Below are 5,496 nucleotides of genomic sequence, written 5' to 3'. Positions count from 1 at the left end.
GCCAGGCCCATGAGCTCGGCAAGTCTTTCTCGGAAGGTCAGGACATACTCCACCGCCTTCCCCTCCCATTCGTCTCTCATCAGGTCTAGGGGCCCCCTTACCCGCTTGCCATACAACAGTTCAAAATGCAAAAACCCGGTACATTCCTGTATGCGAACAGCAGGTGAGGTAACTACTTGTCCCAGTCCTGCGGGTGCTGGTTCATAACTGTTTTAGCATCATCTTTAGAGTCCCGTTGAACCTTGCCACCAGCCCGTTGGACTCGGGGTGATCGCTGAGGCCCAGTTGTGCGGACCCCGCATTTCTCCGCAAGCACCGGGCAGGGCCGACATGAAGTTGGACCCCTGGTCCGTTAAGACTTCCTTGGGAACCCCACTCTGCTGAAAATCATCAGCAGCGCATCTGCCACAGTGTCTGCTTTGATAGAGGACAAGGCCACGCTTGGCGAAATCTACCACCACCAGAATGTATTTCTTCCCGACCAGGTCGTCTTGCTGAGAGGTTCCACTACGTCCATGGCCACCTTCTGGAAAGGTTCGTCTATGATGGGTAACGGCCCTTTGTCCCGGGCCTTCCCCACCCTCTGGCACGGGGTCACAGGATTGGCAATACTGTCGGACATGGGTATAGACCCCAGGCGAGTAAAAGTTCGGTACCGGCCTATGCCGGGTGCGCGAATTCCCTGGTGCCCTGCGAGAGGGATATCATGGGCCAGGTACAGTAGCTTGTGGCAAAACTTCTGAGGAACCACCAGAAGTCTCCTGATCCTCCATGCCTCTACTACCCCTGGGGGAGCCCATTCTCGGTACAGGAACACCTTCTCCCACAGGAACCTCTCCTTGAAACCTCTCCTCATGGACTGTACCACACTGAGGTCAGCCAGGTCCCTTGGTCTCCGCAAGGAGGATCTTTCTGCAACTTGGCCTGGAACTCGTCGGCTGGGGAAGGGTTGGGTCAGAAGCCACAGCCTCCCCTGAGCCTTGCCTTTGGGTGTTCCCGCCCCACCAGGGTAGGGTTCTGTGCCTCTGGGGTGACATCCTCCCCAAGGTCAGGACATAGTGTCCCTCGCCAGCTCTGGGTCACGACTAAGGCGTTCCGGGGGTTGCTGGCCAGTCCTCTAGATCCCCACCCCATCAACACCTCGGTGGGCAAATGGTGGTGCACCCCACCTCCTTGGGGCCCTCCTTGTCCCCATTTCAGATGCACCATCGCCACGGGCACCTTGAATGGGGTCCCACCCACCCCATCAGGGTCAGGAAGGTGTTGGGCATCACCTGATCTGGGGCCACCACCTCGGGCCGGGCCAGCGTCACCTCAGCGCCCGTGTCCCAGTATCCATAGACTTTCCTCCCATCCACCTCCAGGGAACAAGACACTCGCTCCACAGGGACAGCCCACCCTGTAAACCGAGAACCTTGAGTCCGGGGCATCCAACGCCCCCAGAGGAGCCGACCTGGGGACCGCCTCTCTCCTGAGCAGTTGATAAGCTGCCAGCCCCTGGGAAGCCTGCCTCTTGTCCGTCTGGGCCTCTACCAAGTTAACCCGGTGTGGGGGTCAGTTGGCTCTGTCTGTCCTTGAGCCTGGGGCACTGGGACCGTATCACGGCCTCTCTGGCCACAGTGATAGCAGCTCATGTCCCTTTGTCAACTTACCCATTTCATGTTTCATATTCAAGTCCTCTGAACTGAACTAGGTGGGATTGTCTGTGGTGGAGGAAATATGTCTCAGTGTGCCTCCAATTTGCTTTTCCTTTGATAGGGATTTTAAGGGTCCCGCTTGCCCCAAGCTGAGTTAGCTGCCAGACCCCCACCCATAGGGTCAGAAGCAAACTGCATCCTAACCCCTGCCTTTCAGGCCCAGGCCTGTTAGCAAAACCCAATTGCTATATAGGACAAAGGTTAACTTCTGCAATTCTTGTTTGTCTATATAACGGGCACCAGAAAGTAAAGCAAAAAGAGAAACCAAGCGGCCCTAAGGTGCCCAGCTGTAATACGCAGAGTCTAGCTAGAGCTTTTGCAGAAGTAACCGCAAGCAGGGGTCTTACAGGCAGGCAGACTACCAACGAAAACCACATTTGGGACAATAGCAGGAAAAGCCCTAGATGGTGACAGGCTCGCTAAAAGTAAGAAAGTATGCCAAATAAGGAGTTGGTAACGTGTAATGTGTGTGATGTGTAATTATGCTTTGTGGTTTTGGCCTTTATAAGCTTAGTGAAAGTCTGTTAAAGGCAAGGCAGATACCCCCCCCCTTCTTTGCGTGGGGCTACGTTGACCTTCCCTTTATGCATAATTGTACCCCAATAAAGGTGCCTCAGGCTGTGTCTGACCCAAAATCAAAGGTGTGGTCAATTTTCCACGACACCTTTTATTCCAGGAATTTCTCTCTAACCACACAAGAGCTGGTTATTATTTCCTTGGACTGACATACTCAAAGCCTGAGGGCAGATGAAAGTGGATCAGCAATGAAGAACTGAACAGTGATGTGTAGCTTCATTGTTTTCTAACTCTGTAAATATTTCTGTTGGACATCTGGGACTGACTAGCCCCAAGGCCAGTAATAGGAACAGAAAATTGTCAGGGATTTCTCTGAATGGGTAACAGTATTCACTAGTGGAATCAGTGCTGGTGTCATATGAGGACTAGGACTCCCACTAAGAGGAAAGGAACTTGGGAGGAAATGAGAAGAGGGTAATTTGTATTCATACAGATGTGGGAAGAAAGGTGTTTGTGTGAAGGGGATATTAGTGGGGATATAACTAACTTGGATGTGTTGGCTGGAACAGCCCAGAGGAGAGTGCCAGGAGAATATAGCCAACAGAAGTGGAAGGGAAGAAGACTATTTGACCCTAATAACTTTCAGATGTGTTTGTGGGAAGGAGGTTGAGGAGTGTGGGTTGGGAGAGTCTCACTGGGAAGCAGCCTCTAGTTTCACTCCACAGAAAAGTGATCAGTAGCAGAGTCACTGTCCCCTCTGAGCATCTGTCCCCTTTTTCTAGGCTCATGGGTATATAGTTGGGACATAGCTGGAGCTAAAGCCATATTTTCAATTCGCTTTCTCACTGCACAGATTTGATATACAAAAGAATCTCCATGACTATGCCTGCGCTGTTATTGGCTTTAATAAGGTGGTGACTGCAGTTTGTTCTGAATCCTCACACATCCACTATATCTGTAAGAAGACAATGGGATAACTATAGATCCTCAAGATGAGAAAATTGCAGGCACAAGAACATGCCTGGGTTATCCAGATGCCAACAAGGATATTTCTCTCTATAAACATCCTCAGCACATGTACCCTGATATGCATACAAACACATACTCTTACGCAGGCACTCACAAACCTGTTTTCATCTGATCATAAACAGCAATGGCATGATCATCATGTCTGGTTAGACTGCACACAGGACAAATTCCAGACCTCTTTTCATGTCACCACAGAGACCAACAGACAAACTTTCAGTGGGCAAGTGGTCTCTGAACAGATGTTGAAAAAAATGCAAAAAATTAGTAAAACTAAAATCTTCTTGTTAAAAAAAATATAATAAACAATAACAGTGATTAACCTTTCAGCTGTCCCTAAGCCGATCAGATAAGGGTAAGGAATGGTGTGCCTAGCCTCTGTTTGTCAGAGGGTGGAGCTGGATGGCAGGAGAGAGATCACTTGATCATTTCCTGTTAGGTTCACTCCCTCTGGGGCACCTGGCATTGGCCACTGTCGGTAGACAGGATACTGGTTCTTATGTTCTTAGATATGGGCAGTCGGATATGGATATTCACTAACACTGGCAGTCATCACTGGCATGGACATTGAAGGCAAGTGCTGTAGGAGTCCCAGTTCATGGAAGACAATGGAAGTACCATGATTTACACCAGTTGATCACCTGATACAGAGTTTGAGCAGATGTTCTGAGCGCTCATACTTCACTGCTTCTCAGATGTCTGGGACTTGCTTGGTTCATGGGACCCCAGATTAAATAGTCTCTTACTGAAAGCTTTCAAATAGAGTCATCCTGCATCTAATGTGTTATGGGGCAATCCTGATTTACCATAAGTTTGTCCTTCATCTGCAGGATGACAAAAGAGTCCCACATTAATTTCAGAATTCACAACAATGTTGCATCTTTGTGCTTTGATAGTGTATCACTACATGATGTTATTTCAGTCAGTAAGATGGGATGCTACCTCATCACTCAGTATCATAACAACTAATTGTGATATAGCCTCTTGGAAGCCAGCATTTGCTTTTCTGTGCCTTCTCCTTTTCCTGCCAGCAATCTGTATGCTGCAGGGACATGGCTCTTTGGTGGCAGACAAGTCTATTGCAGCCTCCAAAAGTGTTTCAGCGCCAGCCCTCTCCAAGGTAGCTTAACAGCATTTGACAATGAGCTAACGGTTACCACCACCAGTTCAGGGTCTCTTTAGGTGATGAAGAGGATGAGAAAGAAATCAGATTAAAAATAAATGGTAAACAGAATATTTACACAGCTAGAATGAAACATTGCAAAAATAACTGCTAGCTAGATTAAAATCAGTTATTAATATTTGTAATTTACCACTTTGCAGCCATATCAAAAGTCTGAGTCCTACTCACTAATGTTTACAATCTAAAGGGCAACACACAATCCGAGGAAGGAGACAGGGATGGACAAGAGAAAATGTTTTAACATCTATTGGTATTTGCCTTTGTTTTATATTTTAACTTCTTCTTGTTAGCCCTTTTCTATAGCTTTTATCCTTTCCTGTTTGCTTTTTCTTCTTTAACCTTTACATATATATTTTTATCATTATAATTTGGTATTATTTTTTTTTCAAATACAAATATACCATATGCCAGATTCGTCATAATACACGAAATCAGTAAAGAGGGTTACTATAAAGGAAGGCGAGGAGAAGTGATGTATCTCTCTTCAGGGTCTGCATTAATCAGTGTCTCAAACATGGGCCTATACTTGCAGCCATTGTCCACTTCAATCTGAGGTTAGTCAGGATCAAGAGGGTGCTCTGCACAATTGGTTTGGTAAGCTGAACTGCCAGACAGACAAATACTCAGGAGACCACATGGAGATACTGTCAGTTCTGATGAATATCTCTCTCAGGGACAAGAAAATGTAGATGAAGCACCTATGTGAGCCTTCATGTGGGGCTCACTGAAAATGAATGCATTTCATTACATTTGCTGGATGTTGTTGTAGGGGGAGGTGAGGATCAGGATGGAGGAAATTACTACAAGCACTAGAGAACCTAAGGGGACAGGATAATTAAGAGGAATATGTAAGACAAGCTCATAATTAGGGCTGTCAATTAATCACAGTTTAACTCATGCGATTAACTCAAAAAATTAATCATGATTTAAAAAATTAATCATAGTTTTAATTGCACTGTTAAACAGAATACCAAGTACCATAGTGCAATCTCTTTATCTTGAAAGTGCAATTTACAAATGTAGATTTTTTTGTTACATAACTGCACTAAAAAACAAAACAATGTAAAATTTCAG

General features: G+C 46.5%; 1 long non-coding RNA gene across 1 annotated transcript; it reads left to right on the top strand.

Moving 5' to 3' along the window:
* The first annotated feature begins 2,420 nt into the window (after positions 1 to 2,420).
* Positions 2,421 to 3,568, top strand: LOC120386379. The gene is made up of 2 exons (XR_005589694.1): positions 2,421 to 2,476; positions 3,067 to 3,568. It is a non-coding gene; the product is annotated as an uncharacterized LOC120386379 (long non-coding RNA).
* Positions 3,569 to 5,496: the final 1,928 nt, after the last annotated feature.

The sequence above is a fragment of the Mauremys reevesii genome, linkage group 18 (assembly GCF_016161935.1).
Source record: "Mauremys reevesii isolate NIE-2019 linkage group 18, ASM1616193v1, whole genome shotgun sequence".
NCBI classification, from domain to species: domain Eukaryota; kingdom Metazoa; phylum Chordata; order Testudines; family Geoemydidae; genus Mauremys; species Mauremys reevesii.
This window is presented reverse-complemented; position numbering and strand designations above follow the sequence as displayed.